Here is a 12,427-nt window from a genome sequence, read left to right as displayed (position 1 = left end):
TCTTTGTTATCGTTTGTATGATTATTCTCTCGTAGTTGAATAATACAAGTAGTCCTTTTCATTGTGGTGTTTTGTTGCCTTGGATTGTGATGTCTCTGATTGTTATAGTCTTATTCGGTGTATAAGAATATATTGCTCGTGTGATATCCTATTGTTCCTTGGTTTTCTTGAGTATTGAGACTCACCAGGTGCTCGTGATTGCAGGCTTGAACGTGTGAGACTTGGCTGACTTGTCGAGGGAGAGCTCTCAACGAGTGCCACACGGCCCTTACTTGAGTCCCATTTTGGGGGTCCGTGACACATGGCTTAATCTTTGAGACAAGCATATAACTACTGGCAGGATCAACCAGGTAGCATTCCTTATCGACACCGACACCGTATGAGCCTAAAAGGCAATCAAAGCAAGTGTCATCGTCATGTATTGCATTAAGTGATAAACACTTGGTTGAGGGCACATTGGAGTGTAAACCCCATCTCCGCACAAGGTTCTGTATCCGAGAGCACGAGCAATTGAACCCGAACAAACCATGAGCATAAGACACACAAGTGAAGCATATGCATGGATCGTAGGGGTTGCTTCTAGGTTCACCATACACCCCGAAAAGAGGCGTATGGCATAAATAGAGACATCAATCGATAATTCCCAAGGAAGCAATTCACTTGAAGCAACAATGAAAAAGAATGCATGAGTACAGTTCTCAGCATAAGCAAAGAGCTAGTAAACCCACACAAACCAATGGCCACTCACACACCATCGCATACACTTGACCACAAACCCAAAAAAATGCAATGTAATTCACTAGGCAAAAAGCCTTGCGCAAATATACACACATTAAGTGGGATTGTAGAAGCACCGCTAGGCGCGACAGCAACATAACAAATAATTCCTCAGAGAACATGCTTCCAGAATGAAAGAGTATAGGGAATGCATGTAAACACAAATAAGATATTATATTAGCTTTAAATGAAAGCAATCAACATCTAATGTCAACAACACAGGCATCAATGGCTATCATAAAACCAATAAAATAGCTTAATTGTATAAACCACTACACATCCGCGCATGGCCACAAATAGTTGTGTCAACGATAGGGATTTGGCTAACCGCATGGCCCAACGAGAACAAATCTAAATGTCAACAACGCGAACTACACATCCGCGCATGGCCACAAATAGTTGTGTCATCGATAAGCATTTGGTTAACCGCATAGCCCAACGAAGACAAATTCGAATATCAACAATTTCCACTACACATCCGTGCATGGCCACGGATGGTTGTGAACGATAAGCATTTGGTTAACTGTGTGGCCCAACGATGACAAATTCGAATGCCAACAATTTCCACTACACATTCGTGCATGGCCATGGATGGTTGTGAACGATAAGCATTTGGTTAACTGCATGGCCCAACGATGACAATTTTGAATGTCAACAATTTTCATTACACAACCGCGCATGGCCACGAATGGTTGTCAACAATAAGCATTTAGTTAACAACATGGCGCAACGATGACAAATCCGAATATCAATAATTCCCGCTACACATCCGCACATAGCCACAAATGGTTGTCAACAATAAGCATTTGGTTAACCGCATGGCCCAACGATGACAAATTTGAATGTCAACAATTTTCACTACACATCCATGCATGGCCACAAATGGTTGTCAACAATAGGCATTTGGTTAATCGCATGGCCCAACGATGACAAATCCGAATGTCAACAATTTCCACTACACATCCGCGCATGGCCACGAATGGTTGTCAAAAATAAGCATTTGGTTAACCACATGGCCCAACGATGACAAATTCGAATGTCAACAATTTTCACTACACATTCGCGCATGGCCACGAATGGTTGCAGTGATAAACATTTGGTTAACCGCATGGCCCAACGATGACAAATTCGAATGTCAACAATTCCCACTACACATCCGTGCATGGCCACGGATGGTTGTGAATGATAAGCATTTGGTTAACCGCATGACCCAACAATGACAAATTCGAATGTCAACAATTTCCACTGCACATCCGCGTATGGCCACGGATGGTTGTCAACAATAAGCATTTGGTTAACCGCATGGCCCAACGATGACAAATCTGAATGTCAACAATTCTCGCTACACATCTGCGCATGGCTATGGATGGTTGTCAATGATAAGCATTTGGTTAACCGCATGGCCCAACGATGAAAAGTCCGAATGTCAACAATTCCCGCTACACATCCGCGCATGGCCATGAATGGTTGTCAACGATAAGCATTTGGTTAACCGCATGACCCAACAATGACAACATGAGTGTCAACAATACCCAGAGCATGTCAACGAAGGGCCATGCAGCCAGCCCACCATTGAAAAGTGCTTGTGCACCTTCCCCCCCCCCCCCCCCCCCTAAAGAGCTTTATATGCCATTTTGGGTCTAGCACAAGGAAACATCAACTTGTCCAAGGAGTCATACTGGGGTTTTTTTAAGAAATTGTCAATATTTTTAAGAGATGTTTTCCATTATAGGAGGGTATAACAAAGGCTACCTCTAAAAATTTTTTTGGAATTTTCCAAGTTCTAGTGTAATTATTATTAATTTTTGAATTAAAAATAGGTAAAATTCAATAAAAATAGCAAAAAATTTCAGAAAATTATGAAAATTTTTGGAGAGGTAGAGGGAAATATTATGAGGCTGTGGGTAACTTTTTTTTTTTTTTGGTTTTGCAATCCAATAGATGAAGAAAAATTCCGAGGAAGTTTGTGTGCATTTCACGCGGTTTGGTTCGGTTTTATGAAGGGAGAGCACAATTTTTGGGAGATGTTTCCTATTATGGGAAGGGCATAGCAAAGGCTACCTCCAGAAAAAATTTCTAACTTTCGGGCTCCGTTGTAGTTTTTATTAATTTTTGAATTAAAAAAAGGGAAAATTCACGAAAAAAAGCAAATAAATTTGGAAAATTATGAAAATTTGTGGGGAGGTAGAGCGTTCCATTTGGAGGCCATGGATACTTGGATTTTGGGTTTTGCACTCTGGGAAGGCTAGAAACACGACGTGGAAGGCAGCGGTGCACGACACGCTGGTTGGTTCGGTTTTTATTTTGTGGTTGGGCCTTCAAGGAGGGTACATCATGACTTCCTTCCAAGGGGCTTGCCACACACACACTAGACCATGCACTAACGATATCATGTTGTGTCATGTCATGCCATGTCATGTCAAGTACTAGCCACACACACTAGGCCATGCACTAACCATATCATGTCGTGTCATGTCATGTCAAGTACTAGCCACACGCATTAGGCTATGCACTAACCATGCCATGCCGTGTCATGTCAAGTACTAGCCACACACACTAGGCCATGCACTAACCGTGTCATGTCGTGTCATGTCATGCTGTGTCATGTCGAGCCGTGTCATGTCAAGTCATGTCATGTCATGCACTAACCATGTCATTCCGTGTCATGTCGAGCCGTGTCATGTCAAGCCGTGTCATGTCATGCACTAACCATGTCATGCCGTGTCATGTCGAGCCATGTCATATCAAGCCGTGTCATGTCATGCACTAACAATGTCAGACCGTGTCATGTCAAGTAATAGCCACACACACACACTAGGACATGCACTAACCATGTCATTGATTACGCACCGAAACTGCGTAATTGGGTATCTTAACCCGGGCTTTACGGTTCATATTTTTAATTAAATGTTCAAAATTATCCAATATTTTAATAAAGTGCCAAAATCATCATTCTTGAACTTTATTGCACTATTTATGAAGTTTTGGTATTTTTTTGTTGCAGAAAAATTCCCGGGAACCAAAACCGAAATTTGTTTGTATTTCATGCATAACTTTTCTGTCCGACCTCCGATTGAGACGATTCAAATTTCTAGAGAAAGAAAAAAGGATCATCTACAACTTTCATGTGTTTGAGTTTTGTGAAATACAGGCTTCAAAAGAGCAGAATTTGGGATGAATAGAGAATGAAAAAAATGAAAAAAATCAAGTTGACGGGTCAACCCTTTCCCATCCGGGTCTAGGGCACCCAATGCCTCCTATTTAAGCTCCTCTATTTCTTCCCCCTAGGCAGGCAGCCCCCATGGCTCCCCATTCTCCTCTTCTCCTTCTTCTTCTTCTTTAGTTTGTTTTTTTCAATTCTGCTTCTCTCCCCTTGTCTCTCTTCCTTCCCTTTGTCTTTCCTCCCTCACTCTCCCCCTTTCCTCTGTTTCTCTTGGCCTCCTCTACCCTCTTGCAGTACGGCCAACCTCCTCCACCATCTTCAGCAGTCCCCAAGCACAGCAGAACACTAGCCGACTCCATAGCAGGACCACCAAAGCGCAGCAGCAACTTCACGGCTCCGTGGATTTGTTTCTCTCTCTCTCTCTCTTCCTTTCTTTCTTTCTTTTATTTACTTTTCTTTGAATCTTGGAATATTGAAGAAAGTTTAGTTTTTTTTTAATGTTATTGGAGTTTTCTTTCTTTTTGTTTAAGTTGAGTAATGTTGGGTATTTCATTATTGTTAAATTAATCTCTTTGTTTATCTAATTGATAGTTATTTTAATTTAGCATTCTTAATTAAATTCAGATATTTTTTTTGTCGAAATTCGATTTAGTTAGGGTCTATGATTAGTAAAGGTTGTGTTTTTATTGTGTTCCATTATTCTTTACGTTTTTAAAATTTTCATTGAATTCAAACTTGCATTTAAATTGTGAGTCTTGATTTGATCTCTTAATTGTGCTAAAGGTTCGATTTTTAGTAGGTTTAGTTTTTTTTTAGTATGTGTCTAATTTAGTTTCCATTGTGTGTTTTTAATTCCATGTTCTAGGTTGCCATTTTTAATTAACACGTGTCCCAGTGTTTCCTTAAGTAGACTAGGGTTTTCATTATTGTTATTTTAATTCCATGTTTAAAGTTTCATTTTTTAGTTAGTATGATCTAGTGTTTCCTTAAGTAGACGTAGGGTTTCTATTCTTGTTTTCTTTTATTTTGTGCATGTTAGTTTAGGGTTTTAAATTATGTGTCATTTAATTCATCAAAAGTGAAATTGAACCATCTTGAAAATTCGAATCTGAACCAAGTTCAGTACCTTTTAAATTTTGATTGGAAGAACGTAAAATCTGAAATTAAAACACATTCCCTGAGGAGACGATCTAACCCTTGGTCTTAATATTACATGACATAACTCCTATACTTAGGATAGCTTCCGAGCTGCTCATTTTTCGAGTGAGTCAAGTTTTTGGCGCCATTGCTGGGGAATGTCGTTTTTAGTCTCAAATTTATGTTTTTCCCATCAGTTTTATTAGCTTTATAAAAAAGGAAAAAAAAAAGCAGAAAACAAAAAAAGAAAAAAAATCGAGTTTTGAAAAATGGCTGCACCTACGCCGCGCACGATAATGGATTTTTTGCAGCTTGAATATGCCACTGCATCCTCTTCCACTATTTTGCCTTATGATGAGCTTAATTTCATGATGCAGTGTGGAAGGACGTCACTGCTACCCGAGTTCTATGGGACGGAATCTGAGTGCCCATATCAGCACTTAGCAGAGTTTGAATTAACCTGTAACTTATTTTTCTCTCATGCTAGAGCTGACGAATCTACTAGATTGAATTTATTTCTTGCTACTTTGCAGGATAGGGCACTGATTTGGTTTCATTCTATGAGACTTTTTTCTATCACTACTTGGACTGATATGGAGCGTGAATTTCTGCATGCATTTTGTCCCTCACAGAAAACTCAATTTTTGCAGGAACAAATTCTTAATTTTGTGCAGCAGGATGACGAGACATTTCGGGCTTGCTGAGAGCGATTCAAGGATCTACTAAGCACTTGTCTACATCATGGGTTCGACTCATGGAGGTTAGTTGACTATTTTTATACTGCTCTTACCCCTGATTGCAAGTGTTTTGTCCAGACTATGTCTAATGGAGAGCCCGTCAGCGAGGATCCAGATCAGGTATTATCATCCTTTGATTACTTAGCTGACAATGTCCCACAGTGCAACACACAATACACTCAGGCACCCATGACTGCACACCCTATCAGCATAATTAGTGGTGGTGATGCATATGAACCACCAAACTGCCCAAATATTCCTGCGCCTCAATACCAGCCACCATAGATCCCTCTGAGCTGTACGCCATCGGAATTTCTGGAGGATAGCATAACTCAGATGGCGAACATGCTCCAGCAGTTCATGCAAACTCAAGTCGATCATAATAATGAATTGCGGGACACCATTAATGTGATAAGCACGCAGTTGAGCATCTTAGAAAATGAAGAATTGCCCGTGGAACCTTAGCGTAGTCCTCAAGAGTACCAGCAGCCACACCAACAAATACATGATATTTCTCTTGAGACAGCAGAGACCACCACTACTTCAAGAAGCGAGAAAGAATTTCCCCAACCTGAGATGCTCATCGCCCGGAAAACAGTTGTCCCAGCACCGGAAGTTACAGCTGAAATAGATGAATTCAAAGAAAAATCAGAGGAAACGAGCCCAAAAGCGGAGCAATTAGTTGATGAGGATACTGATACCCATACGGAGTACCAACCAATGGTACCTCATACTCCGAGCTCAGAAATCATGAAATCGTCACTCCTGCCTAAATCAGATGTTAAGGAGCCTAATGTGGAGGCAGACTCTTGCAGTGGTATGATGATATGTACACCTGATAAAGAGGGTGACCAGTCTGGTGAGCATATAATTTTTAAAGAACCACGTAAAACCTTTAATGTTCATGCTTCTGAAGAACTGTAGGTAATTATTCCGATCACTTTCTCTCAACCGTTAGTTCGTAAAGAAGCACATTTCCTGGACACGATGTTGAATAAAGACCCTTTCTTGTCCACACACGAGGGTCGACCTGCACACGAATTATTTGGTATTTTGACACACATTTATTCATTTGAGGCTGATTTTCGTGCAGGTATGAAAACTGATCCACTATGGCGGCTCAAATTTGGAGAACCGCCGATGCAATTTATAGACCTGCGGCCACAAGAAGAAATTCCTCCTGAGCCTCCGCCAGACAATTGGGATGTTTTTCTTTTCCTTATTTTCCTTTTATTTTATCTTATTTTATTTTTAGCTAGTTTTAAGGACCATTTTCTCGTAGTTCGATTTTTGTTATTTCGCCACTCAGGTACGCTTTACTTTTCCTATGCACAGTCCTTTCTATTTCCCCTATGCTTTCACATTGAGGACAATATTCCATTTTAGTTGGGGGGGGATGAGCATTCGCATGTGACACTGTGCACGTACACGTACCGGGTTTTTATTTCAAAAAAAAAATCAAAAATACAAAAAAAAAAAAAAACAAAAAAAAATCAAAAAGAAAGAGAGAAAGAAAGGAGGAGCACTGAGGAATTACACTGCCCTATGCCATGCTTAACACTGTGTATACCTTTCACATACTTGCGCATAACTTACGAATTACACACTTGAGTCAATCATGCGTAGTTTCTCTCTATATGATCTTATGACTCCATGAAGAATCGATTGGTAGTACATTCGTGTTAATTTGACTATATAATTTCTTGTATTTACATGGCATCTCATGAGATTGAATACACACTCACGTGATTCATTGCACTTAGGGTTTCTTGTGAGCATTGAGAGAACACCCGTGGCGACTATGACACCTTGTGAGATATCCTTGAGCTATTTATCGTCCTTTTGAGCATTAATATCAAATCAGAGTTCATAGAACTCAATTCTCTTTTTCTGGATGATTCCTTGTACACTAGTCTATGTTTTGATTTGCTAGCCTAGAGGTGACACCTAGTGGGGACATAGAAACCTAGGTCTTGTAGCCTACTCAAAATGTGAAGGCTGAGCCACCCCTAAAGATAGACTTAGTTCATGAACTCCTATTCGAGCTCAATTCACATTGATGGTATGAAGATTCCAAAAGAAGTGTTATGATTGTCCTAATTGATCAAGAAAAGACAGAAAATGAAGAATGAGAAAAATAAAGAATAAGCAATACACATGCGCATGAAATGAAATGTCAATGCCGTCCCAAATACATATCACAAAAAGTCAAGGACGACACATATTTTCCACGTATGAAGATGCTTCAACCGATTAATGGCTCAGATGTATTCACGACAAGTTTGTGAGTAAGTTGATCTAGGGTGGTTTCAGCTGGATATGGCGAGTAGGTGAGAAGATGCTAGGGTGAAGGACCAGGCACCTCATAGATAGGCTAGATCCTTTCCTGACTAGTCTACTCCATATACTTAGCGTTGTTCCTTTTAATATGTGGGATGTTTGATCGCGACACTCCTCCTCACATATGATGAGTGAACCCATTTTCTTTGAGTGTTTTTGAGGGTATACCAGTTAGGCCGAGTCAAAGCGACCGTTCTGTAGGTGTCCACTAGCGTCCTAGGTGTACTGAGTCACACACATCACACACACCTCGAGAGTTTACCTGTTTATACTCGAACTTATATGATTGCATTAACTCTGAATGTGCCACTGATTAACTTCATGTGAGTATACTGCTCCAAATCACATATAAACAATGAAACTTGCATGAGTGACGTGCTTTGGAGTTGTGTATACTGAATATGAACGAGCTTGTGTGAAATTCAGTTATGTTCTTGTATGTGAAGTGGTATAATATTGTTGCATGTACATTGATTTCATGATTATTGGAGTTTGTAGTTGTAGGCATCACCCTGAAATTCATTCACGTCATTTGCTAGAGACTAGCAAAACGTTAGTTGGGGGGTGTGATTACGCACCGAAACTGCGTAATTGGGCATCTTAACCCGGGCTTTACGGTTTATATTTTTAATTAAATATCCAAAATTATCCAATATTTTAATAAAGTGCCAAAATCATCATTCTTGAACTTTATTGCACTATTTATGAAGTTTTGGTATTTTTTTGTCGCAGGAAAATTCCCGGGAACCAAAACCAACACCTGTTTGTATTTCATGCATAACTTTTCTATCTGACCTCCTATTGAGAGGATTCAAATTTCTGAAGAAAGAGAAAAGGATTATCTACAACTTTTGTGTTTTGAGTTTTATGAGATACGGGCTTCAGAAGAGCAGAATTTGCGATGAATAGAGAATGAAAAAAATGAAAAAAATCAAGTTGACGGGTCAACCCTTTCCCATCCGGGTCAATCCTTTCCATCCGGGTCTAGGGCACCCAATGCCTCCTATTTAAGCTCCTCTATTTCTTCCCCCTAGGCAGGCAGCCCCATGGCTCCCCATTCTCCTCTTCTCCTTCTTCTTCTTCTTCTTCTTCTTTAGTTTGTTTTTTTCAATTCTGCTTCTCTCCCCTTGTCTCTCTTCCTTCCCTTTGTCTTTCCTCCCTCACTCTCCCCCTTTCCTCTGTTTCTCTTGGCCTCCTCTGCCCTCTTGCAGTACGGCCAACCTCCTCCACCATCTTCAGCAGTCCCCAAGCACAGCAGAACACTAGCCGACTCCATAGCAGGACCACCAAAGCACAGCAGCAACTTCACGGCTCCGTGGATTTGTTTCTCTCTCTCTCTCTCTCTTTTCCTTTCTTTCTTTCTTTTATTTACTTTTCTTTGAATCTTGGAATATTGAAGAAAGTTTAGATTTTTTTTTAATGTTATTGGAGTTTTCTTTCTTTTTGTTTAAGTTGAGTAATGTTGGGTATTTCATTATTGTTAAATTAATCTCTTTGTTTATCTAATTGATAGTTATTTTAATTTAGCATTCTTAATTAAATTCAGATATTTTATTTGTCGAAATTCGATTTAGTTAGGGTCTATGATTAGTAAAGGTTTTGTTTTTATTGTGTTCCGTTATTGTTTACGTTTTTTAAATTTCCGTTGAATTCATGCTTGCATTTAAATTGTGAGTCTTGATTTGATCTCTTAATTGTACTAAAAGTTCGATTTTTAGTAGGTTCAGTTTTTTTTTAGTATATGTCTAGTTTAGTTTCCATTGTGTGTTTTTAATTCCATGTTCTAGGTTGCCATTTTTAATTAACGCGTGTCCCGGTGTTTCCTTAAGTAGACTAGGGTTTTCATTATTGTTATTTTAATTCCATGTTTAAAGTTTCCATTTTTAGTTAGTATGATCTAGTGTTTCCTTAAGTAGACGTAGGGTTTCTATTCTTGTTTTCTTTTATTTAGTGCATGTTAGTTTAGGGTTTTAAATTATGTGTCATTTAATTCATCAAAAGTGAAATTGAACCATCTTGAAAATTCGAATCTGAACCAAGTTCAGTACCTTTTAAATTTTGATTGGAAGAACGTAAAATCTGAAATTAAAACGCATTCCTTGAGGAGATGATCTAGCCCTTGGGCTTAATATTACACGACAGAACTCCTATACTTGGGATAGCTTCCGAGCTGCTCATTTTTCGAGTGAGTCAGTTATGCCGTGTCATGTCAAGCACTAGCCACACATACTAGGTCATGCACTAATCATGTCATGTCGTGTGTCATGTCAAGTACTAGCCACACACACTAGGCCATGCACTAACCATGCCATGCCGTGTCATGTCAGGCCGTGTCATGTCATGCACTAACCATGTCAGGCCGTGTCATGTAAAGTATTAGCCACACACACACTAGGACATGCACTAACCATGTCATGCCGTGTCATGTCAAGTACTAGCCACACACACTAGGCCATGCTCTAACCATGCCATGCCGCATCATGCCATGCCGTGTCATGTCAAGTACTAGCCACACACACTAGGCCGTGCATTAACCATGTCACGCTGTGTCATGTCATGTCGTGTCATGTCAAGTACTAGCCACACACACTAGGCCATGCACTAACCACGTCATGCACTAACCATGCCATGCCATGTCATGTCATGTCGTGTCATGTCAAGTACTGGCCACACACACTAGGCCATGTGCTAACCATGTCATGTCGTGTCATGTCAAGTACTAGCCACACACACACTAGGCCATGCACTAACCATGTCATGATGTGTTATGTCGTGTCATGTCATGTCAAGTTGTGTCATGTCATGTCGTTGCATGTCATGCCGTGTCATGTCAAGTACAAGCCACACACACACTTGGCCTTGCACTAACCATGTCATGCCGTGTCATGTCACGTACTAGCCACACACACTAGGCCATGCACTAACCATGTCATGATGTGTCATGTCATGTCGTGTCGTGTCATGTCGTGACATATCAAGTTGTGTGATGTCAAGTACTAGCCACACACACACTAGGTCATGCACTAACCATGTCATGCCGTGTCTTGTCAAGTACTAGCCACACACACACTAGGCCATGCACTAACCATGTCATGTCGTGCCATGTCAAGTACTTGCCACACACACTAGGCCTTGCACTAACCATGTCATGCTGTGTCATGTCATGTCGGCTCATGCCATGTCGTCTGATGTCATGCCTTGTCATGTCATGTCTTGTCATGTCAAGTACTAGCCACACACACACACTAGGCCATGTACTAACAATGTCATGCCGTGTCATGTCAAGTACTAGCCACACACACTAGGTCATGCACTAACCTTGTCATGTCGTGTCATGTCAAGTACTAGCCACACACACTAGGCCATGCACTAACCATGTCATGCCGTGTCATGTCGTGTCGTGTCATATCATGTCGTGTCAAGTACTAGCCACACACACTAGGTCATGCACTAACCATGTCATGTCGTGTTATGTCAAGTACTAGCCACACACACTAGGTCATGTACTAACCATGTCATCTCGTGTCATGTCAAGTACTAGCCACACACACTAGGCCATGCACTAACCATGTCGTGTCTTGCCTTGTCATGTCATGTATTGTCGTGTCGTGTCATGCATGTCATGTCGTCTCATGTCATGTCGTTTCATGTCATGCCGTGTCATGTCAAGTACTAGCCACACACACACTAGGGCATGCACTTACCATGTCATGCCATGTCATGTCAAGTATTAGCCGCCGCACTGGGCCATGCACTAACCATGCCATGCCGTGTTATGCCATGTACTAACCATGCGAAGCACTAACCATGACATGCTGTGTCATGTCATGACGTGCAGTAGCCACACACACACTTGGCTATGCACTACGAAATGCCTTGTAGTAGCCACACACACTAGGCCATAGTTAAATGTCGATCATTAGCGTGTGCATGCAAAGTAGGCAACGGTATATAGTATCTATGCGCTAGGCCATATGGTGACCATGTCTTATTGCATGTATTAATCATGAGAATCCAGCCTCTATTTTACAAAATTAGTGCTTTATCCAATAGGTGCCTTCGTTATGTTACCGTACATCAACGCATCATGTCAATGCATGGGCCAACGATGGCAATCTTAATGTCGACACTGCACACAGCATGTCAACGCATAGCCCAACAATGGCAATCCGAGTGTCGACACTGCACGCAGCTTGTCAATGCATAGCCCAACGATGACAAATATGGATCTTAACAATGTGTAAGGCCCCACGTGGTTTAGTGTCACTACGCA

The 12,427-nt window shown here is 40.8% G+C and overlaps 1 pseudogene; it reads left to right on the top strand.

The window, feature by feature from the left end:
• Positions 1 to 1,843: 1,843 nt before the first annotated feature.
• Positions 1,844 to 12,427, top strand: part of LOC131166645 (uncharacterized) — a 29,250-nt pseudogene continuing 18,666 nt past the window's right edge.

The sequence above is a fragment of the Malania oleifera genome, chromosome 1, assembly GCF_029873635.1.
Source record: "Malania oleifera isolate guangnan ecotype guangnan chromosome 1, ASM2987363v1, whole genome shotgun sequence".
Classification (NCBI taxonomy): domain Eukaryota; kingdom Viridiplantae; phylum Streptophyta; class Magnoliopsida; order Santalales; family Ximeniaceae; genus Malania; species Malania oleifera.
This window is presented reverse-complemented; position numbering and strand designations above follow the sequence as displayed.